This window comes from Trichosurus vulpecula, chromosome 6 (assembly GCF_011100635.1).
Source record: "Trichosurus vulpecula isolate mTriVul1 chromosome 6, mTriVul1.pri, whole genome shotgun sequence".
In the NCBI taxonomy this organism is placed as follows: domain Eukaryota; kingdom Metazoa; phylum Chordata; class Mammalia; order Diprotodontia; family Phalangeridae; genus Trichosurus; species Trichosurus vulpecula.
The window spans coordinates 162,789,810-162,815,827 of NC_050578.1; positions in this window are offsets into that span (position 1 = coordinate 162,789,810).

Genomic DNA, 26,018 nt, shown 5'->3' on the forward strand with positions numbered 1-26,018 from the left:
AAGGTTTCTTTTAGAGAAGAGTTGCCTGAGAGAATAGTTCCAACTCATTGAAAAAAAGAAAGGGGCACAGAAAATGACATGAGACTTTGAGCTCCTTTGTGAAGTGGTTGAGTTGTTTTTCCTAATTATTACCCCCACATGATATTCAGCTCTTCACAGTGAGAGACCAAATAAACAATTGTTCCAGGGGGTCATAAAGAAATCATGCACTACAGGAAGCCACAGCATAAATGACAAAGTAGAAACCAGACTGCCCTGTGGTTAATTTTGCCAGGTAGTCAAGAATAGCTGCAGGGTTTAAGCAAAGGGGGATGTGGAGAGAGTTCTGTTAAAATCACTTTGCTTAGGTGTTTTTCCTTTGTCTTTGCTCCTCTAGTGCCAACCCTTCAGGGAGGCAGAGTATCTGAAGAGTAAAGGGTGACATAGTATAAAGTTTTTCTCCTCTGCTAGGGGAATATGACCTAACCACCCCCCTCAAACCCTCAAATAATGGGGAGGATAGACATGAAAAAGAGATTACAGGTGTGGGAAGAACGTCTCAGCCTCGTCAGATAAAAGCAGGAAAACAGCTCCACTCTTAAAAAGATCATACTATCTTTAGCTCTACCATTTTTCTGATTGATTTCTGTTGTTCTATTTATCTTAATTCCAAAATAAAATTCTTCAACCCCAACTTTCTCTCATGTGAATTAAGATTGTTGTTGTTTTAATGCTTTGCAGATTCCTTGGCCAGGGAGTAAAAATGTCCAGTTAGGCTTCTTTGGGATTCTAGCTTAGGCTTGTGTCAGTCACAGAGACAAAGAAGGACCAAGAGATTCAGGCAATTCCAGGCCTCCCAGGAACTGTTACTCACAAGGATGTCTTACAATTACTTCCCATTTTTGCTGATGATTTGTCAGATGACCTTGGCTGTTTTTTCAACTTTAATCTCCTACATCTGTTTGAATACATTGATATCTTTGATAAGAAGTGAGATCCTTAGGGTCAATTCATTAACTCTTTCAGGTACAGGAAATGGTTCTGACATGTTCCATGCACCTACTTACCTGAACATCTAGTTTATTGCCAGAAGATGAAGTTAGACTCCAACTCCACAATGCTATTAACCAGTCTGTATGAGACTTATAAGTTCAAATAACTTTGAAGATATGAGTTCCATGTGTGGCTTCATTGATTTTCCTGTTGGCAGTGATTTCTTCAAGACTCAGAAAAGGCAGAAGCACACATTCATACACACACACACACACACGCGCGCGCGCTCTCTCTCAAACCCCCTACATTGTATGACTAAGCTTTTGTCACTATACATGATGGTGATTGTGATTCTATTCACTGAATTAATTCTCTAAATTAATTGAATCTTTCAAAAATTATGTGTTTCATCTCTACTTTCCAGATAGCTAACTAAATATTCTTATCAAAAAAACTGAAAATGTACCTGATAAATATAGACCATTTTATTGCTGTTTTCTTAGTATAGATGTAGTATTTCTTTTTATCTGTGGGATTTTTATTTCAAATATTTATATGCCCAGAACTTATTACAATGCTTTACATATAGGAAGCATTTAATAAATGTTCTTTTGTTCCACTCATTTATCATGAAATGATATAGCGTGATATAGTGGGGAAAACATTGGTTAGGTGTTTGAAGACCTAGTTGGTAATTTCAGGCCTCCCGATGACTAGCTGGGTAACTCAGAGCAAATTATTTAATCTCTCTGAGTCTCAGTAATTACACCTGCAAAATGAGGGATTGGGGCTAAATAATTGTCCATGTCTTTTTTCAGTTTCTAAAATGTATAATTATTTCTTTTTATACCAGAATCTTACTCTCATATTCTCCTCAGTGTCTATCCCTTGAAGAGAAACATTAACCCTCATTCCCAAGATAGATCTGACTTACATTTAATTCTGCTCCGTAAGACTTAGATTAAAGTAAAGTTTTAATGTCTAAATGAATCTATAATGTTAAACACTCTACATTTTATACTACTTTAGGATCGACGAAGCAAATGAAGATGTAGCTTTACCCTTTGATCCTCACAACAACCTGGTGACATAGCATCCCCATTCCACACGGGAAATAAGATTAAAGATGATAAATGCATACCTAAGTTAAATAAATTGCTAAGAAATGACAGAGTCAGGATTTAAACCTAGGGTTTTTGTTTTTACTACTAATCCAATGTTTCCTCTCTACTGCAGAAACTCTCCATACCTGTGCTATCTATCTGTTTAAGTATTCATTCTTCTTGGATATAAGCTTACATTGGTATAGGTCATTCTCTGTAAATTAAGAAGAGCCTTTGTTGGATGTGAGAAGAATCTTATTTTGAGAAAAAAAGGGGACCTCAGAGGGCAATAAGTGAAACTGAGAAAATTATTAATAACTAGCTATTAATATCAGGAGAAAGGGTGGATTTTTTTCTCTTCTTACTTCTTCATTCAAAGCCCAGTCCTAGTAGGTCAGTCAGACTCTGAAGGACAGGGTTAACAGTGGGATTAGCCTAACACTCAGGAAACATTCCCCTCAATCTTTGGCAGCATCCCACCTAACTAGGAGAACTTATTTCTGACTAAAGTGTAAAGATAATCTAATCTACTTGGCTTCTAGCCTTGAAGCATTAAGCTCAGACCCTTGGAACACTCTCTTCCCCACCACCACCACCACCGTTCAATTTCAGTGGTCTGGGTGGAGGTGGATTATTTTGTGTATGGCTGAGTCTCATGATCAAGCCACGTTATCAGCAGGAGGAGCTGAAGACTTTTGACCCATTTTCTCATTGATATATCCACCCCCTCATTGTTTACCAATCACAATTGATCTCCACCTGTCAGAGGCACCCACTTTACTAAAAGTATTTAAGCATTTGATGATCTCCATAGACTTTGTCTTTGATTACCAAGGGAGACCATTGACTGTAAACTTTTTAATTTTATGATTATTTATCATAATATTTTATGATGATATGATATGATAAATTTATCAATTTCTGATTAATAAATTGATTATTAATTATCCCAAAACTCTATGTTTTGGAATTTTCATTCATCTCAAAACAAAAATTTTTAAATGGCCATAATAGAATTTAACTTTGCCCACTGTTTAACAGACTATGAAGCTGATTCTTAAACACTAAATTTATAGTCAGTACATACAACAGTTTTACAATATTATACAGCATGTATGAGTAAAATAGAATAAGTACAGGAAGGGCAAAGTTACATCTTCTCACACCAAGCACAACTGGATGTTAAATAAACAAAATTTGATGACAAAAGTTGAACAAACATTAATAGATTGGGCCATGAACACAGTGGCTAATCAACAGATGACAGCAGCTGATAGGACAGTATTTATTATTATTATTATTAACTGATAAAACATGTAGCTTGCACACAAATGTTAAACATAATCAAGATTCAACTTGTCAAATAACTTACATGACAATGAAGGATTTGTATATTTTTAGTGTTCTACTCTTCTGCCAACACAGATTACAACCCTTCTGTAATTTTCTGAGTTATCAGTGACCAAACCTTTTGATATAGGGCAGGGTTCTAAGAACACCTTCTTGGTGTCATTAACACCTTTGGCATTCTAGCAAAACCTATATATCTTTTTTTCAGAATATTTTCAAATGCAAGAAATCAAGTAATATTGCAAATTAAAGCAATTTCAAAAATATCAAAATGCATAAAAATATTAAAACAAAACAAGGGGTTCATGGACCTAGCTCAAGGACTTGTGGACTACAGAGTCTCTCTGAAATATCCTAATTCAAGTTGCCTTCTCCTTGGACCACAGACACCCAATCCTTTGCTACCCCACCTTGAAACTTTTCCAGATCAGTGGGGATTCCAGAGCTTGAGACTGACTATGACCTTCGAGAATCTGAGGTCACCCCCATGCCATGATGATGCATCAGAGAACCATTTCAGTTATATATTGTATATAGAAGTTAGTTTTACTGGAAATGGTTATTTTGATTACTGTTTATGGAGAGAAAGCATACTTCATAATGCCTAGAATGTTATATCATTTTGCCATATCTCCACTGAAGTTTAACTACATCAAATAAGAGGCAGATAGGTGGCAAAGAGGTTAGAGCTCCAGGTCTGGAGTCAGGAAGACCTAAGTTCAAATCAGGTCTCAGACACTTACACTAGCTGGACAAGTTAAGTAACTGCTGTTTGCCCCAGTTTCCTTATCTGTAAAACGTGGATGATATAACATCTACCTCCTGGGGTTGTTGTAAGGGTCAAATGTGATAATTGTGAAGTGCTTGGCACTTTACTAGAACATGTCATTGAGTGATTTCAGTCCTATATGATTCTCTGTGACCCTATTTGGGGTTTTCTTGGCCAAGATACTGGAATAGTTTGCCATGACCTTTTCCAGCTCACTTCACAGATGAGGAAACTGAGGCAAACAGGGTTAACTGACTTGTCCAGGGTCACATAGCTAGTATCTAAGGTCAAATTTGAACTCAGGTCCTCCTAACTCCAGACCCAGAGCTTATTGGGCACTATATAAATTTTATCTATTATTATCAAAATAAATGAGAAATGAATAGTTTGACCTAGATATTCTTGGCATCTACCCTATTATGAATAATTCACCAAGCTTCTTATCATCTTCCCTGGAATTCTACATGCCCATGGTTTATATTATTCAAATGCAGCCTATAAAGTAGGATAAGAGTTCCCAGACACTTTTGCAATGTCATGGTATATCATTAAGGCAGAATTCATGATTTCAAAGAAAATCATGAATATGCCTGAATGGTCCAGAATTTCAGGATATAAGGAATTCTCTAAGTAGAAGGCAGAGGAGTTAAAACATTTATTCAAGCTCCACAGTAGCAGACCCACAGACCAGCATCCCCAATTCGATACCCTGGCAAGAACCTGTCAAAACCAATATGCCCACATCATAGTGGTGATGAGGAGGTTACAGAAAAATATTATGGCATCAAGCCAAGGCATACTGGTGCTTCCCTCCAATGCTAGGGCCCTCCAGTAAGGAGATTACCCACTGGCCTCAAGCACTTGCTCAGTACTCTCCGGTCTGCACAAGGGTCAGTCCTGTTTCAGTAGTGCCGCTACCGCCACTGCCACTTCCACTGCTTTCGCCACCATGCCATTCTACTTTCTCCTGCCTCCACTACGTCTCAATCTCCAAGCTGTGTTCTCTCCTTTTATATAGTCACCAGACGTCATCCCCTCCACTAGAATGTCATCTGAGCAACCAGAACTGAGGTGCCTACCATTGGCTCCAGTCTTAGCCACTCCCCCAGGACCCTGACACCCTCCCTATTTAAATGGGAGGGAAAGATCTTCTCATTTACTGATTGCCTTTATGCACGGACATGGGATAGTACTGTGCTTCAGGTCTTAGCAAGAAGCTTCACCCGCAGGCTGACTAGCATTAAAATACTAAAAATGTTAAAAATGTATTTCTCTTTAAAATTTTGCACTTGTATTCTCCACCCGATTTTTTAAATCTAGTGTTCCAAGAAGCAAACACATATTTTGGGGAAATATTCCAGCTCTGTGGAAATGTAAAATTGATAATAATGATGTTGATAGCATTAATATCGTGCTTTAAGGTTTACAAAGTGTTTTACATATACTATTTTATTTGATCCTCACAATGACCCTGTGAAGTAGGTGAGATTTTTACTCCTTGTAGATGAGGAAGCTGAGGCTTAAAGAGGTCAGATGACTAGTGTGTTGGTAACCAAAAATGGGCTCCTTAGCACTTAGTTCAACAAGTGCCCTTGAATAGTTTGGCTTTTGTTTCCTTTGAGTAATTCATTGAGCCTTACCAGGTGCTAAGCCCCAGGCGCTAACTCCTATTAACTGTAAAACCTTAGTGAGTGTGGATTGGCAACTAAGGTGGGGCTAACTCCAGGGAGGGCCTAGAGTACATGTCTGGGAGAGCAGAGGCTTTTAGACCACGTGGGTTTAAGTCCGCCTCTCTGTGACGATTCTAGGTCACGTGGCTGAGTCACATGTGTGACTCACCCCAGATGCTGAAAAAGATATAAAAACCAGGGGTTGGCTGTTTGTTCTTTGGAACTCCTCCCTACAGCAGTGGTGGCGTGTGACTCTGGGCCAGCCCTTGTTCTGAGCTCCCAGGCTGAACCTAGAAGTTGGTAACTATGAATTGTATTGGGTCTGTCTGTTGATGTTTGTACTTTGTTTGTAATTTGTTTTGAAGTTCAGGATGCTGGCTTTTTCCCCTGAACTAAGTAAATTATATTTGTATGCTGAATTAAAGTAAGCTTGTCAACCCCTTCACCTTGCTTTCCTTAGTTAAGCAGATCAAAAGAACCTGTGCTGTTGGCAGCTTTCTGGGTGCTGGCTATGGGTAGATCTTACACCCCCACAGAAGCTGCTAGCTGGCTTGTTGAAACAACTTGCTATAATGTTAATGGGATGCAAGATCTTCCCTGCCCATTAATAGGCTTCACAGGGATCCCATTAAGGGAAGCTTTCTTAGGGGAGACTTGCTTGTAGGAAGGCTTTCACACCTTTGGGTACTAAGCTAATTAGGCACTGAGTCAGGAGGGTTGTGATGCCTTCTGGCTCTGAGCCTATTAGCCAAAAGTGTATATATACTCTGAGGTGAGGTTTCACTTTGGGTCTCGCTTATAAGAAGGACCTTGTGATTCCCTGGTAGAGATGCTGAGTAGCCATATGTTCAGACCCCCCAACTGCTCAGATGTAAAGGTTCTCTCAACCCAGAGATGTATGTAATGTGTATAGCAATATTGCCTTGATTCAGGCAGTTAGAACCCTGTCTGTTGGTCTAATTTTCTCTGCGTGTATTTTCTCTGATGTTCAGGGGCTGACTTTTCCCCCAAACTAATGAATGTAATTAAAGAAGATCGTTGACCCCTTTAAAGCTGCTTTCCTAGAAGAGCAGATGTAAGAACCTGTGTTAACAGTCCATCCTGGGTCTGTCAGGGTGCTTGCTGTTATACTTGCTCAGAACCACATAGCTAGTAAGTGTCTGAGACAAGATTTAAACTCAAGTTTTCCTGAAACCAAGTTCTGTACTACATTACCTAGTTCTCTTAGTTATTCAGGAAGCAAAGGATTTTGATAGAGGTAAGAGAAGTGCATGCAAGACAACCTGTGCAAAAGCATCAAAGTGGGAACTCAAAGGTTGACTTTGGAGTAGAGAAAAAAAGGTTAAATTGGCTGGAACTTAGAGTGCATGAGAAGGAGTAATAGAAAATTAATGTGGAAATAATTCCAACAAAAACCTGTCTATCATATATCTGGATGACACGGAGAAAGGAAGGACAGCTAACAAGATATGGTTAGGCTGAGTCAGGACTCAAAAAGTTCTTGACAGGCTAAAGTTTGGGTGAAATTTAAATGTGATAAATGAGAAATCTTACTCTTGGGAACATGTTATAAATATAGGGAAAATATAATGAGACTGTAGTTTTTCTGAAAAATATTTGGGGATTTTAATGAACTCAATATGGATCAGCAGGGTGATATGAAAACCAAAAAAGTTAATGCAATCTCAAGCTACATTAGAGAGGCTTAACTCTAAGAAAAGGAAGGTAATAGTCCCCAGTATTCACCCCTGATCATACCACATCTAGAGTATTATATTCAAGTCTGAGCACTATATTTATGAGGAGGGTATTTAAAGGAAGGCAAACAGAAATGGTAAAAGACTTTCATCCTGTAACACATGAGGGTCATTTGAGGGAGCTGGGGATGTTTAGCCTGGAGATGTAAAGATTCAGGTGGGACATAATGGTTGTCGTCAAGGTTGTTCTATGGAAGATGGAAGGAATCTGTTCTGTTTATCCACAAAGAGCAGAACTAGGAGCAGTTGTTGGAAGTCGAAAAAAAAAAAAAAACAAATGTAGATTTAATGTCAAGAAAAACTTCCAATTAGAGCATCCAAAAATGAAATGAACTGCCTCGGGAGAGAGTAAGTATGCCCTTATTCAGGGTCTTCAAGAAAGGGCTCAATGAAAAAAATAAAATTAAAAATTAAAAAATAATAATAATCTCTGTCTCTGTCTCTCTCTCTCATACACACACACACACACACACACACACACACACACACATACACACACCATTCCAAAAAAAAAAATGTTGCTTGACAAATGTGATATTTTTAAGGTTTGCAAAGGAAGCTCCTGGCATAGGAGACTTGAAGTCAGAAGCAAGGTTACTATACTATTATTCTAACATGAGTATATTATGTAATATGATATGGTATTATGATGTATGGTATAGTGCAGTGGTATCAAGCTCATATATAAGGATACCTCTGGGATGCATATTGACTTAGAAAACCACATATTTCTATCATCTATGTTCTACTGAATACATATATGTTTATATATATATATATATATATATATATATAGAGAGAGAGAGAGAGAGAGAGAGAGAGAGAGAGAGAAGAGAGATACATACATATATATGTATATATTGCTAAATATTTCCAATTATATTTTAATCTGGTCTAAGGGTACACTAGAAATTATTGTAGGTGGTGTATTAGATATCTCTGGTGTAGTGGAAAGCACACTGGAGATACAGATTCTAGTCATGACCTCAAAACTTGATTTCTTTATGACCTTGGGCAAATCAGTTTACCTCTATAGACACTGGCTTCCTTACATGTAAAACGGGGATAATAATACTTACACCTCTCACCACACTATATTTATATGAGGACAATGTTTTCCACACTATTAAGTGATAGAAATTACAAAATGCTCACCAATTGTAGAGAGAATCAGGGTTCTATTTCCTAGCATCCACAAAAACAGACCAGGGAGAATCCCAGACAAAGCAAATAACCTCTGGTTTTTCTTCACAAGATATGATCTTTTGGTCATTCATCCCCATCCCCACCCTGAAATCTTTTAATTATTATATATCATTGCTACATTTTCCAGATACTTTGACATATAACATATTTTTCCAAAGATTAAAAAGAATGATCCATCCAAGACTGGTTACCACTTAAAGTTCTTACAGCAACTCCCATGTCTATCTACAACTTGGAGATGACCTTAGATGCTCAAAGACTATTCCAATAGAATACAGTAGGTACTTTTCCCCAGACAGAAGGACTTCGAGTATGAACCTCTAAATGACTATGTATCTTTTAATTCAGACTTATCCTAGCTAAGTATGAAGAGGCTCATCACCAGAAGTTTGGTGATCAGATAATGAATTTGGGGAAGCATGTCAATTCACAAAAATCTCCTAAGGCAGGGAAAGGTTCTGATTTTTACCATCAGAAGGGTCACTAGTTCAGACAATCATAAATGTAGAACTAGAAGGGGCCTTAGAAATCATCTAGTTCAATCCCATTATTTTATAGATGGGAACTCTAAGGTCTTCAAAGGTTAAATGACTTTCCAAAGTTTGCACAACCAGTAAATGTCAGAATCACAATTCAACCCCAGATTATCTAACCTCCAATCCATTGTTTTTCTTAGAACAATGTGTTTTTAAAAATCATGAATTCTTGAAGCATTCAAGAAAGTTTAGCATAAATACTTCAGTTTCTTGTACTATTAAACCCAAAGACAAGCACAAAGAATGAGAAAGTAAAAGATAATAATTATTTATGTAAGATGGGTACAATATAAATGAAATAATACAAGAAACAAAGGATTGAATATTCTAGCATCTGCTTAGTTCTCTTCTATGCAAAAAATTTAAGAAATCAAAAGGCTCTCAGGATGGTAACAGAGGCATTTTTTAATCATTAAATTATTTCATTTAGAGAAATTGGCCAGCCAAAGGGTAAACTTACATACCATGCACTTCAAAATTATCAACATTTTTAGAGGAATATTTTAGTCATCTGTTAGAATATGACAGTTTGATTTTTTTTTCTTTTTACTGAAGGGCCCAAGGTTGTAGCTCTTTCAGGCCAGGGAAGGGTTTAAGGTCCCAAAGAGAAAAAAGTTATTAAGGGAAATGAAAGTTTGGATGCTGCTACTGATCTTGATTCTATAGGGGTTAATTTGGCTGCTAAAACAGTTAAGGAGTTACCAAGATATAATGATCTGAATTTTTTTTAAAACCCTCACCTTTTATACTAGATCACTAAAAAAAAAATAATGCCATCTGTTGGTATGGGCTAATGGCAATGCAAACTGTTAGTGAATTGAGGGACATACAGTGATAAAAATATGGGATATTTTTCACATTTAGGTAAATGATTGGGTAGGATTTTGTTATGATTGTTATAATATGGTCTCAAGAGCTCCTGGCATCTCTGTTCCATTATTTTATGCCTACTCAAGTAAATAATTCATGAAATCAATGCATCTCTCCCCAAAACTGGTAGCACATAGAGAACATATGACAGGAATGAACTAAATTCTTTGAGTTGTTGTAGATGGCTAAAACCACTCCAGACTGTTTTTTACTGCTTTGTCAAAAAAGGCTAGTAAGCAGCATCCACAATTTTTAAGTCATTGATTTCAGCCAGAAATAGTCAATGATAATGGGCATGAGATTCTCAGTCTGACAGCATCTTGTTTAAATTTCCTTACAAACACACTCCAGGGAAGTCATTTCCCTGCAGGTGGGGGAAAACTCCACAAATTTAGCAACTGCTCCAGCAGAATCATCTACTTTTCGGATAGATCAGTTGCCCATCTTGGGAGAACGAGGAAGGAGGTAACCAGGAAGTCATTCTTTATGACAGCAAAGGGATGAGGAGTGAGCATGTAACTAGTAGCAGAAGACAGGATTAAAACACAATTCCTGATCACACCTCTTTAAAAGAGATCCACAATGCTGATTTCTCCCACAACAGAGTATTAGGAACATAAGATTTGAAATAGTGAGTCAGATATGAGGGCTGTGCAGCCCAAGTACCACTAAATGAGCATGCTATGGAATAGCATGTTTGCCCCTAATATTGTTCCAACAATATAATGGTCCATTCTGTATTTAGGAAAGAAAAGTAATAATAATTCAAACTGGTATACAATTTGGGGTTTGCATTTCACATAGATGGCCTTGTTTGATTTTACAACCACTCTGTAAGATAGGTATCAGTGTTACTCTCACTTTTCAGATGAGGTAACTGAGACAGAAGGTGAATGACTTTTCTGTAGTCACATATCTAGCAATCTTAAGTGGTAGAATATGAATCTAGATCTTCTGACTTTAAGATTTTATCATACTTTCCATTACATGATGTTAAGGGACTTCAAAGATCAGAGAAATGTATTCATTTATTCATTCAATAGGCATTTCTTCAGTATCTACTACACAAAATTACTGTGGAGATAAAAAGATTGTGAAAAGTGGTACCTACCTACAAGGAGTTTACAATTTAGTCACCTATTTAAACTTTGATGGTAGGCTTTTCCATTTCCAGTCTATACCTTCTCTTGCAGTAACAAGTTCCCTAAGCTTACTAGATATTATTCAAACTTCAAGAATTTTGGCGTAGCTCTATTATACTGAGATTTGAGAAATAAGTCCATGAAGACATCCATATCTTCCAATAATTGATAGACATTTTTCATATCTCCTCTTTTCAACTTTTATCTTCCCAGACCAAAGAGCCCTAATGTTTTTAGTCTGGCCTCATATTAAAACCTCTCTATCTCTGATTGTATTAGTTGCTTTTATCTGGACCATGTCCAACTTCATTACATCTTTCTTTGAGCTAGAGTGATCAGAATGGCACACTGCATTCTGCGTATGGGAATACAAATACAAATCATAGTGGCACATTGGACCAATGCCTTCTGGGGAACAGTGCCCTGTGATTCTTAGGACTCTCTTTGGAGTCATTCATCCATCTAGTCACTTAACAAATATTTATTAAGCACCTACAATATATGACTCTGTGCTTGGGGCTTAGGCTGATACAAAATAAAACATGCTGTTAGAGCCCTCAAAGAGCTTAACTAAGAAAACATATACCAAGGTAATATAAGGCAGTGTGTATTATCATGAGTGGTACCTGAAAAACACTATAGGAGTTCACAGGAGGATGAAATCAGTTTTGTCTCTGGTGATCAAGAAAGGCTTCATAGAATGGCATCCTTGAGCTGAGTGTCTTAGGACAGCAAGGATTTCAACAAGGAAGAGGAAAAGGGGACAAGCATTTATTAGGAGCCTATGGTATACCAGACACTGTGCTAATCATTACCAATGTCTTATTTGATCCTTACAACAACCCTGTGAAGTAGGTCTTATTATTATCATCTATACTATTATCTATACTAAGTGGCATGCTTGGGGTCACACGGTAAATATTTGAGGCTGCACTTAAATTCAGATCTTCTTGACTCAGTCTACCATTCTATCCACTGTACTATCTAACTGTCTCTATGAAAGTGGGTGAACATGGGTGAAGATTTTGGCATTCAAGACAGAGGGAATAGCATAAGTAAGCAAAAGCACAAAGCATAATTGGGTGATTGAAAGTAGTTCTACCTAGTTGGAGCAAGGGGTTCCTGATTAAGAGTATAGGTAATGGAAAATAAGGTTTAGAAATATAGAGTAGGTCACAAATTGTGGAGGACCTTCAGACCTAAACAGGAATTTAGATTATTAAGTAGGCAGTGAGGTGGCAATGATGATTATTTGAGAAGAAAGTGAGGATTAAATGGAGATGGCGCAGTGTAGACTAAAGAATAGTGCCCATTAGGGAAAGTGACATTACTGGTGTGCTGTGTGGAGCCAGTCATTCCTGCCCTTCCTTCTCCTTATCCTCACTCAACACTATTTGTTTTCATGGAGAATAAACCTATCAGGAGGCTTCACTTCATGGCATTCAGATGCTGACAAGACATTGGTGTACCTGAAAATGACCATTCACCAGGTTAAAATCATCCTCACAAGACACAGTGGTAAATCAGTTGAGAACACATGTGCTGATTTAAAAAGGGAGACAAAAAATAAAGAACTTACAAGTGAAAGAACCTGGCAGATGTCCACTATGACCTTTTGGATCACAATTAGAAAAACTTTGTGGTAAAGGTTCTAAGACATAGAATCTGTTCCCAGACAAGAATCCACAAATACTTCATTGATTATTTATACAGGCTGATACTATTAAATAAATCATATAATAATAGCTAACATTTATATAATACTTACTATATGCCAGGCAATGTGCTAAGTGCTTTAAAATTATTGTCTTATTTGATCCTCATATCACCCTATGAGGTAGGTGCTATTATTATCTTCATTTTATGAATGAGGAAATTGAGGCAAAACAGAGGTTGTCTAGAGTCACACAGCCAGTAAGTATCTGAGACCAGATTTGAATTCAGATCTTCCTATCTTCAAGTCCAGCACTCTATGCACTGTGCCACTTAATCATTTCTACCAACACTGAGCCAAGTATAGAAGTTTATGTGACCATTGCAGATGCCAAATCATCTTTTAATAAAATGATTACATTTTGTAAAATGCTTGATTCAATTCAGCCAATCTGGGTTAAAATTCTAGCTTTGCTACTTTCCTTTCTATGAGTCCTTGTACAAATCTTTTAACCTTAAGAGCTTCACCTTCTCACCCATAAAATGAGGGGATTGGAGTAGACGCCCTCTGATTTCCCTTCCACCTAAAATCTATGACTTTGAATAAATGCTTAGGGAAGATTAATCTGGTTGTACTATATAAGATGGATTGGACAACTCAGATCTCAACCCATAAGTGAACACTTCCTATCTATACCACACATGTGCCTCTTAAAATATGCTGCCTTATATTTATAAATGTATATGTTTATAAAGTACGCAAACTCCTTTGCCTAGAATTCAACTCTTTTGAAGGTCTGGTGTTATCAGACATTCAGGTCTATCTCATATTACTCCCCTCCACTCACTCTTTGCTCCAGCCAAACTGGGCTATTCTCTGTTCTTAAATACAGCATTTGAAAGAAATAACAAGTTTTACATAGTAACTTTACAGTTTCATATGCAATCATCTTTTTATTGTGTCATGTTATGGAAATGCTTTATTCCACAAATTTAAAATAAAATTAAAAAATAAAAGTGGCCCCGAATGCTTAAAAAACAAAAATATACCCTATGCTCTCCCATATCCAGGCCCCGAATCACATTGTTCTTTTCCTGAAAAAGCCTTCCTCCTCCTTTTCCCCTGCTGAAATGCCATTCTCTCTTTAAAAGCAAAGTCAAATTCTATTTTCTCCATGAAGCCTTCCTTGATTCCAATAATTATTCCCAATAACAACAATAAAGATCCATTTCCAGTTTGCCATGAGAACCAAGAGGAAGAATAAGTGAATGTACAGTGAATGCACAAGAGGAGAAGTATGAGAAGGAGGTGTGGGCAGGTTGACTACGCTAACAGTAGAACCACCAGAGAAGCAGAGATTTGGAATGCCAGACCCCTGATCACATGTGGTTAAAGCCTTTGTAAAATACATGCGCTTATCTAGGACTATACCATCTCTCCCATCTGATTCAAACTTTTTATCTATACCATCTGTTGCGGGCCTTTTGCCGTCATTTGAATCCTCTGTGATATAGGACACTCCATCCTTTAAAGCAAGATCTACCTAGCTGAAAACAGTTAAATTATAATTACATGCCATGGATCCTCTTCATCTTCTGAACTGTTTACTTTGCAGCTAAATGTATATAATAAATTATGTCTCCTTTTTGGTTCAAAATACGATAGTACCTTTTGCCCTGGAGCTGTGCTATACCAATTGGTGGGTGCTTTACCTCAGCATCTTCTTGCTGTCTGCCCTGACCCCACATATGTACCCCACTTGGCACCTGCCCTACTTTCTACCTCTGGCTCTGAGAACATTAATCAAATTAATGCTTCCATTGCTTCTCATAAGGGAAAGTTTACAACCTGCCTGGTTTCTATACTCTTCATGCCTGTGACTTTTCTGACCAAAGCACTCCACCCACACTGCCATTGTCTCTACATATTCCCTCCCTCACTTGGGATATAAGCTCCTTGAGGGTAGGGACTGTATCAGTTTGTTATTTGTATTCATAGTACTCAATACAGTGCCTGGCACATAATAAGCTGTTGATATTTTTCATTCATTTATTCATTATACAGTCATTTAAGGTTTGCTAAGTGTTTTACATACATTGTGTCACTTGAGTCTCACAATAATACTGTGAGGGAGCTACTACAAGTACTATTATCACCTTTATTTGCATAATGAGAAAACAGAAAATAGGGTTTGTCCTTGGCCCTACTTCTTGGAACATGTCAGAATTAAGATTTTAACCCAGATCTCTAATAACTCCAATCTAAACATTATGCCCCACTGCATGTCTCATAATGGTCTTTCCCCTTGAACCTGGCATAGCATTTTGTTTTGCAACTCTAATGCTCTTACTACATGACACTATGTGTTATAGTGATGGCTATTTGTTTCTTAATCCCCTACCAAACCATAGATTCCATGTGTGCAGGACCATAAGCCACATAAATCCTGAAGTACTTTGTACACATTAGGTACATGATGACAATTTTGTTATACAGCACATGAATGCAAAGCGCTTAGTTACATAATGTTTCCACACACATACCTCATTTGAGTATTATAGAAAAATTTTTAGTTAGATAGATCAAGTATTATTTTCATCTCTATGTCACAGATGAGGAAGTTGAGGATCAGAGAAGTTGAGTGATTTTCCCAAGGTCACATACCTAGTAGATAACAGAATTGGGACTCAAACCCAGGTCATTTAATTTCTTATGCACTGCTCTTTCTGCTAGGCTTTACTGCTTTCTCATCTAAACCATCTTACAACGGAAGGCACAGAATTCAGATGAGTAGTTTAAAATGAAGGTTTGCAGCCACTCCTTTTGCGACAATTAGAGTAATTCAGCACCAAGGGGTTAAAACTAAATGATGTTTTGGAATCCTTTTCTAGTGAGAGAAGTATTCATTTTAACTAAATAGTAAATGCTACAGAATTAAAGAATCAAAACAAATACATGGAATTTCCTATTTCATACATGTCCTAGTTCAGAATTGCCTGCTTCACTGTTCAAAATTAAATTATACTTTAAATTAACAGTAGAGACAAACATAACCATGTATCACTGTACTCTTGCTGATGGAGAAAACAATTAACTAAATTAAAATCCAAAGACTTGTGATATTCCTACTGAGAAAGAGAATTAGTGAACTGATTCATGGATACAAAAGGAAACAAAGAAAAGTGTATGACTTTGGTTTCTTTAGAAAAAAAAAAAGGGAAACAAAATGCAGTAAAATCACAGCACTGGAATCATAGAATGTTAGGGCCAGAAGGGAACTTAGAGTGCATTTAATATAAGGCCTTTGTTTCACAGATAAAGAAAATGAGATAGAGGAATTAAGTAATTTACCAAGGTCACACAGTTTGTTAGTAGCAAATATGTATATGTGTGTATACATACAAACACACACATACACATACACACATGCACGTATACACACTATATATACACATACATACATATATGTACATATATATATATATATTAAGTGGTAAAATAATTTTTAAGTTAAATTTCAACAATGCTTGCTATTAACAGATCATAGGATTTTGTAAAACAATTTCTCTTCTTAGGGACATATTTTCAAACCTTCCAGGTAAATATTAGTGGTTTCCATTTCCAAAGGAAAATGTAAAACTTAAAGAGATCAAAGGTTGTATGGAATCTGGAACAGCAGGATTATGTAGGGAACAGATAAAATACATAGGGAAAATGTAGTCATCCATTGACTTTAGCTGCTAGTGGATTCTACTGCTTCTATTTTTGCATAAGATGAGAGCAGCAGGATCCTTTGCAAAACCAAACAGAAAATGGACTGCAATTTTTGCAGAATGCAAATGAAACATTTTATTAGCCAGCAAGTCTGTCTTCTCATGGTTGGAAAAAAACCAGTTCCATCTGTAATTACATATATCTACATGCTTTTGGCCTATACAAGTTTGCTTCTTCTCCCCATGCCCTATCGCCTGTCCTGTCCATAGCAGCCTATGAGCCAAAGATGAAAGAAAGGATGTGTAAAAGAAGAAAACAAAGAAATCTGAGATACAGGGAAGAAAAAAAACATGAAGGAGCATTTAGAATTCAGGTAGATGTGGAAAAGAATAAGCAACAAAGTTGGAGATGGAAAGAACAAAGAATAATACAAGAAAAGAATGGATAGAGAGCACAGCAAAAATGAAGGGAAAGAAGGAATGGGCTTCACAAAATGTCATATTTATTACCAAATTTTCTTCTCCTGATTTGGTTTGAGCTCACATTCCTCTTATTTTCTTTTAGCTATATTGGTAGAAAAAGCCTTTCATCCAACTGGAGTGTCATTTGCTTTTCATGTTTCCCTCTTCCAGTCTGATAACTCAGATCCTTGATGTTTACTCATGGCTTAGATTCTAGAACTTTAATAATCTTAAAGTTCATTTTCTGAACTTCACTTCTAAATTGCACTTTTGAATTCTGAAACTCACCATTAGCCAGAAGTCCAACCACAGTGTTAGATAGTTCATCTGAATACATTCTAAATTGTTATTTATGAATTTGTTATTTTGCTATGACTGCATGGTTGGCTTGTGGTAAATTAGCAATCTTAACCCAAGATCATTTTCCTGCAATACTGCCTTCTTTAACTTTTTTCTCTTTGCTCCTCATTACTTGTCCAATTTATTCTGCTCACTTTGCATTCCAAACTTATCTTTCACATACTGCCTCCCCCTCTTGCCCTCCAAACCCCATCTCAAAACTAGCTTGATATCAGCTACAGATTTAATGAGCATGCTTTCTGTGCATACAATCAAATCACTGATTAAAAAATTTAAACACTGGCCCAGCAATTATCATGCAGAGCATCATTATTTTTGTCCCCTCCTCCCAGGTTAACATTAATACATTTACTAAGCTTCCTGATTTTCAGAAATTTATCAGCATTTGCTATACAAACAGTTATCACATTCTCTGTAGCCACTTTTTAAGCACAAATCCTCAGCCATTAATATTTTTTCCTATTATATTGTAGACTTTTCAACTCCGGAGCCAATATTCTTGTACTCCTCAAGAGTCTACTTTCTGTTATTTATTATACTTAACTACAAGATAAATTTGAATATCAAACATTGAGGAGGAGGTAGTGGTAGAAGAGATTTTTATGCTAAACAGGCAAAAATATGTAAATAGATGTATAAACTCAAGGAAAAATGCAATGGACAATGTGAGGAGATAAAGTGAAAATGAAGGTCAGAGAAAAATCAAGAGCCTGAGAAGAATGAACCATTCATTTCCTAATCATTACTCTTCTCAATGAGAGCTCTCTGCCTCTGGTCCACTCACTTGGCACTTTGCACAAAGATAATCAGCATATTTTTGGCTTTTATCATGCATGTGTTATGTTTGCTCAATCAGATTTCAATTCACTCAAGGATAGGAATCCACATCGGTTTGAACCTGCAACATCTCCCTCAGAGTCCTGTGACCAGTAAACACTCCATATGGTTTTTTAGTATAATAATGAAATGAAATAGAATGAGCAAAAAGATGGGGAATATGGGGGTCATATGATATGAGAATAGCTTTTGAGCACATTATTCAGATGGAAAGTGGGTTCAAAAGCATATGTTCATACATATGTCCATGCTAGCAATGTGGTCAGGACTATTGATGAGGATGAGAAAAATGAGATATCGGAACTACAGCCAAACATAGTTCCAAGTCACTAAAAGATGAGAAGCTTATGTATGCATAGAAGCTTGTATGTTGGATGCAATATGTATCAAGGATTGAAAGAGGAGGAAAGGGGATATCAGTGATAATGTGTGGCATTGCTGAAGTTTTAGTTGCTTACAGAGAATAACCAGGACTCCAGAGAGACTCTGAAGGTTAAAGAAGAGTGTGGCTGCTACATTATACCTTTCCACAAAATTTCCATGCTGTGTGTGTATCTCTCTTACAAAGGAGTTATGCAAAGCCATAGTTCTGTAAATGTTTTTCCTCCCTCTGGTTGTCTTGTATGTCATAGATGCTCTTAGTAATTTGCCCTGGCTGGGGAGTGAGCTATCCACAATTAGATGAATCCAAGATGAGAAAGTCTCTCAGAGACAAGCAAGGCTGAATCTCCGATAACTTCCTGAACAGTAGCCTTATCCACCTTAAGTCAGATTTCAAAGCCTCAGACATAATAGCACTCTTAGTTCTTCTTTGTTGACTTCACTGGAGGAGCTGAAAAAATTTTCATAGAGTTGTGGAACACCTGTATAAACCACAGGAGATGACTACAAGATTATACAGAAAGACTGGTCCAATATGGCACCCTGGGTCCATATTACAAGTAGCTATAGGCTTCCTCACCCCTCTTAAGACTACTATGCATTATCACACATCTTCAAGTAGCAGCAGGAGGAAACAGTGCTTTTTCTTATGCAAAGTGAACTTGTAGTTAGAATAGTCCCAAAACTTTCCCAAAGATCAGGGTTTTGAGCTAAGAAAATTGGGTTGTTCTCAATGGGATAGTTCTTCTGTGGAAGAAGCGAGCCTCCATTGAGATAACTACATTAACGGCATCTTCTTAACAGTGTTCAGGTACTCCCATAGCAGGGATTTCTTTTTGTCGTGGACCTGTTTGATGGGCTTGTGAAGCCTATGGTTCCCTTCTCTGATTAATATTTTAAATGCATAAAATAAAACACATTGGGTTATAAAGAAAACCAATTATCAAAGCCTTAAGAAAGTTCACAAAACCCAGGTTAAGAACCATTGCCCACAGGGAAAATGATTTATCAATCATAAAGTTATGAATTTAACCAAAGAGCTAGTTGCCTATGTGAATGTATTTTGGCAGTTGAATTATTTTGAGTTGGAAAGTGGTTAGATGGAAATATTTAGGGACATTTTGTAAGAGAAGTTAAAAATGACACTTTAATGTTTGGTACCTTTCCATTGGTTGGGGAATAGGCTTCAAGTTTTAAGTAAGTATGTGAAGATAAGGTTTTCCTGAAAAATCCTAGGCTATATATATGTGACAAAGTAGGGCATATGGTTTCTAAAGATCTGCCCTTTCCTTTTTCCTCCATCTTGGAGCCAGGGAGACCTGCTGGAAATAGGACTTCTAGCATAGCAAAATGTCTGGAAGACTGTGGTCCAAGGACATTTTTGCTGGGTATAAGTGAGGCCTACGAAACCAGAAGGAACATACAGCTCTTCTGAAAATTGAAGGAGTCTATGCTCAGGATGAAACTGAATTCTATTTGGGCAAGAGTTGTGCTTATGTATACAAAGCCAAACACAGTGACCCCTGGTGGGAAATAAACAGAACAAGAGTTATCTGTGGAAAAGTTACTCAGGCTCTTGGAAATAGTGGAATGGTTCGAGCCAAGATCAGAAGCAATCTTCCTGCCAAGGCCATTGGACACAGGATCCATGTGATGCTCTGTCCCTCAAGGATCTAGAATATGAAAACTGATTAACTAAAATCACACATTTTTTGCAAATATATATATATACATACATACATATATATATATATATTTTGTTTTGAATGACTTTTTCCTATTCAAGATCTGTTTGTTGGTAGTTTTTTTAAAATAAATATTTACTGATCTTTTTTGCTTTTATAAATAAATAAATGAATTAATGAATGAATAAAGATCTGCCCCTTAATCAACTACTGATAAAACGAAGCAGGGTGGATTTGGGGAGGAAATAGTAAAGGAATTAGACAGAAAAAGACACCTGAATCCATGCAACTGGGGACAAGTAGGAGTCTACAGTATTGAAGATTTCAGGAGTACTTGGACAACTGAGTTTTGTTTACCTTGCAGTATTCCTTACTACTCAACCTAAAAGTGTAGATAAGAATCTCCCACCTGTGGTTTCCCTCTGATGCCTTTGTCAAAAAAGATGACCTGAATATGGCATTTCTGGACTAGAGGTAAAGGCAAATTCCAGAAGCAGAGAAGGAAGAGGCAAGCTGTTCAAAATACTTGAGCAAATGGAAGGTAGGGGAGGACCAAGTGACAATTGAATAGAGGACTTTACCTAACTAGGGAATGCTCCTTCGAGGGGAAAGGTTCCTATAAAAGGGGATGATGATAGTGGAGGGACCTGCCTCTGCCTGCTAGAGCAGAATAACATCTTCCCTCTTGAAATATCAGGCACAGAATAACAAGCAGGCAGGTAACTAAGGATAGTAGATATGAGAGTGAGTTGGTTTGGGGTGTCCATATCTCAGACAATATTGTCAATATATTGATTGTATTTCAGACTCTTGTAACCTCCCCATGTAAAAGCTAAATTAAAAAATTACTTCATAAAAAAGAAAATGGAATGGTATAAGTGTGGACAAGATAATTCTTATTTATGCAACAAATAGAAATTGCTATAGATAAAATAGATTTGATTCTATAAAAATAAAATGTTTCACAAAATAAAAAAGTAATGTATAAAAAAGGAAAAAGATTGGGAAAAAAAACTTTTGGTATAAACATTTCCAACAAAAACCTGACATCTAAAATCTAGAATCAACAAAGCTCTCTAGTAATCAGAGAAATAAAAATTAAAATAACTGACCTACCACCACTTTATACCCACTAAATTAACAAATATTTATTAATGACAAAAGTTCTTGGTAGGGCTGTGGAGAAAAAGTGCTAGTGGAGCTGTGAATTGGTATGATTTTTTGGAGAACATCATGAATATACAAAATGAAATCTACAAAAATGTTCATACCTAGTATGTGATATCAACACAAGATATTACTGAGCGGAGTAAAAGACCAATATATATATATATATATATATATATATATATATAAACACAGCAGCTTCATTTATACTAGCAAAAAATTAGAAATAAAAAATATGCCTAAGTAACCACTGGGAAATAACTGAACATGATGTGTTCTATGAATATAAGGATATTGTTAAAAATATTACCTATCTGTATAAAAGTACAGGATATCATTTACAATGGCAAAACCCTAAAAATGAATTCAAAGTCAATAACTGGCTAAACAAATCATGGTCTATGAATTTCTAAAAATGTTATTACACTATAAGAAGTTAGGAAAATGAAGAACACAAAAAATTGAAGACTTCTGCAAAGTGACAGTAAAGAAATTAGAGCCACTAGATACACACTGACTCCAACTCTGTAAATATAATGATGATGATAACTGTTTATAGAGAAGCAAAGAAGTATGATGAATAGAGGGTCAGGTAGAAAATAGAGTACTGAGGTTTCTGTACTAGGTGTATCAAATATTTAAATTTAGTGAGAGGGATACTGCCCAAATGCTTTGCAGCTTCATTTGGCCTTTCCTCCTGACATGCTTAGGCCTGATCGAATGGATGAATTCATTGCAGTGGTGCAATTTAAAAAAGAGTACTGGGAGATTAAAAAGGGGGGGTGAAAGGCTAACTTTTCAGTAACTTTATTTTTCATCTTGCTGAGGCTGGCCATTGTGGTATGGATGATATTCAAGCACTTCTGCACCTGTTGCCTAGATCCTTGATGCATTCCTGCCCTCTCCTAGACACCAAGCAGATAACACTTTTCACTCCATAGAGGGGTTCCTGGACTCTAAGTTTCCTGAGTCAATGGACAATTTGTAATCTAGACAGCTGCCACTTCTTTAGAATGACTTATGGGTCAGAGCTGGATTAATGAGCAGAGGGAAACCTCATCATAACCTTTTTTCATAGGGCTTTGGGAAGATACAAAGTGACTTGCTTTTGCCATAAATTTCAAGTCTTTGCTTGCGTATCATAATGCTTGTCATATTAAGTATATTGTTGTGTCTTCTCTACTGTTATAAGGCTGGAGTTGTACATAAGTATCCTCTTATCTCAAAAAAAGGATAAGAAGATGGATTGCAATTGATCACTGAAAGACTTTCCTACACCGAAAGTGCACCATGATATTGAAATCACATATATTTCTTGTACTCATTTAACTGTTCATGGTGGTCATTATTTTCATTATCTTCATCTTCGTCATCATTATCTACAACAACTATCATAATACTTAGCATTTATGTAGAACTTTAAGATTTCCAAAATACCTTACGAATATCTCATTTGATCCTCACAGTATCCCTAGATGGTAGGTGCCATTATCCCCAGTTAACAGATGATGAAACTTAGGCTAAGAGAAGTTAAGTGACTTCCCAGGCCATACAGTTAGTGTTGAACCTGTATTTGAACTTAGATCTTCCTGAATGCAAGTCAGTATTGTACCCATGGTGGCATCTAGAAGGATGGGAAGATACAAAGAGCAATGGATTTAGAGTTAAGGACCTAGATTTAAACCCAGGCTCTACCATATACTATTTGTGTGACCTTTACTCAGGTACTTCATCTCTCTGGGCTATAAAATGAGCAGGGGGAGGGGTGAACTCAATGGCCTCTAAGATAATCTCCTGCTCTAAATCTTATGATCTGTGACCATGGATTTTCCAATTAACCCAAGATTCCCTGCTTCATCCCCCAAGTCCATGTTCTGTCTTGAATTCCCAAGGTGAGTGACAGAAGGAATGACCCACCTTTATTTAGGTGACATCACGAGGCAACTAAAGATATAGAAAATTTTGGATAGCTGACAAAGATAGTGCTGCTGTCTGATTGACTTGAAGAAATGAGGACAGAGGACCTTACATGGGAATTAGTTGAAAATATACATGTCATCTCTTTGGTTCAGATGTTTCATTATCCAGAGAAGTCCTAATTGTTCCTCCCAAGGAAAAGGGTATAGACTTCGGGGGATGACCAGGGTCATTAAAAACTCTTCAGATTTCTAAGGCAGACAGTTTTAATGGGTTGAGACTTCTCCTCCCGTGGGTGCACAATTCATTAGAGACCTCTCAACTCAGAAGGCTTGGGTTTAGGAATTGACAAGAAATGGATGAATGTTAATGCTATTGGACTAATACTAACACTAAATCTAAAGCAACAAATGCATAAGTTTGGGTGCTAAGAAATGATTATCATATTACTATTCGAACTACGTTTGGAAGAGGGGGACTATCAATTTGTATTTCTACATGTACTCTTCTCATCTTTCTGTGTTTCTTCATGTACTTGCCATTGATACTGAAATAACTTTACACATTCTAGGTGAGAACACAGCTTCTGTAAATCTAGAAAGTGTTCTATCTAATATTCACAGGAACAAAAATAAACCTGCACAAACAGTCATTTGTCCTCTCCTCCTTCTTAACTTTGGTTAGCTTTAGAAATGAGCAGTTTTATCAGACAACTCTCACTTGTTTTATCATAGAATTTGCAATTATATAATTAGGAGGCATGTAATAAAAATGATCTGTGAAGTTATATTGCATGCCCTATCTGAAATATTCAAGTCATTTTATTGACATTTATATCATGTACTCTTTGAAACCAATTCCCCTTTTATGCCATGACAGGAGAAAAGAAGAGAGAAGCAATGTAGAAAGGAATAGACTAATGATGTGACCAAAATAGAATACGAAGTTTGCTCAGTTTGGGGCATTAGGGGTAAATAATGTTTAGTGAAGAAGGAGGAATTTTGGCATTAATAGAGATCATATAAGATTAGGGACTCACACTGATACCAGGGTAATTGGAACAGCTGTGGAAAGGGCCAAATACTTAAGATATTATTGAGGATCAAAAAGCACATAAAGTGTATAGGAAACTAGCAGAAGTGAAATGGTCTTCTCCCAGTTATTGAAAAATATTAAGGTTTGATTTCTTCAACTTATATTTGATTATTTATAGATTAACAATATAAATTATGTTAATTTAACATATGTGATAGCATGCCAAAACAGTGCCACTCTCCTTTGAAAAAGGAAGTCACTAGTCTATTTAGCCAGAAAAAGTTTAAAGGATAATAGCATAATAGATTTAGAGATGAAAAATTTCTAACTCTCCCTTCATTTTACAGAGAGCTTAAATGTCTAGCCCAAGGTCACACAAGTAATAAGTGGCAGTACCAAGATTCATACCCAAACTCTAAATTCAGACCTCATTCTACTGCAACATACTTACTTTTAAAGGGAACAGTTGGTTCAAACACTAAGTCGGGTCAAACACTCATCGTGTGTCTCCACTATAAGAGAAAGAGAAGAAGAAATCTTTTAGAAAACAAGAAGGGAGGTTCTATACAATTACATGTATAATTACGTGTCAAAGACTGAAGGGAAATAGTAAAGGAAAAAAGCAAATAGTTGTGGCATGGCTGGCTACTCTGAAAAATAAGAAAGAACAATGTGATTTGAACTTGAGGCAGACAACTAAGAGGCTACTACTAGTAGTAAGCAGCAAAGTAGAGTTAAAGTAATATTTAAACACTAAGACTTCATTTGCAGATGAAGAATGAGCTGAGAAAGGGCAAAGGTGTTGGAAAGGCTTGAATGAACCTACAGATGGGAGAAATTGACCAAATAGAACTAAAAAGTTATCACTCAAAAAGTTATATGGGACACTTAATATAGAATATTGTTTTCATCTTTTCAGTTTTCACTTGGTGACCATTACTATGTCTATTTCCAAAGATGATTAGGGGAAAAGGAGAAGAATTTATATGTTCTAACATATTTGCAGCAACTCTTTGTGGTGACAAAGAACTGGAAATTTTGGGGATGCCTGTCAATTGGTCAATGGCTGAACAAGTTGTAGTGTACATTTGTGATGGAATACTACTGTGCTATAAGAAATGTTGAGCTTGATGATCTTCAAAAAACACGGATAGAAGATGGCAGCTGGTAAGCACAGACTAGAGTGAGCTCCGTACCCGAGTCCCTCCAAAAACCTATAAAAATGGCTCTGAACCAATTCTAGAACGGCAGAACCCACAGAACAGCAGAGGGAAGCAGGGCTCCAGCCCAGGACAGCCTGGATGGTCTCTGGGTGAGGTCTATTCCACACGGAGCTGGGAGCTGGGAACGGAGTGGAGCAGAGCCCAGCCTGAGCGGCGTGGATGATCCAGACCAGAAGCCGGGCGGAAGGGGCCCTAGCGCCCTGAATATG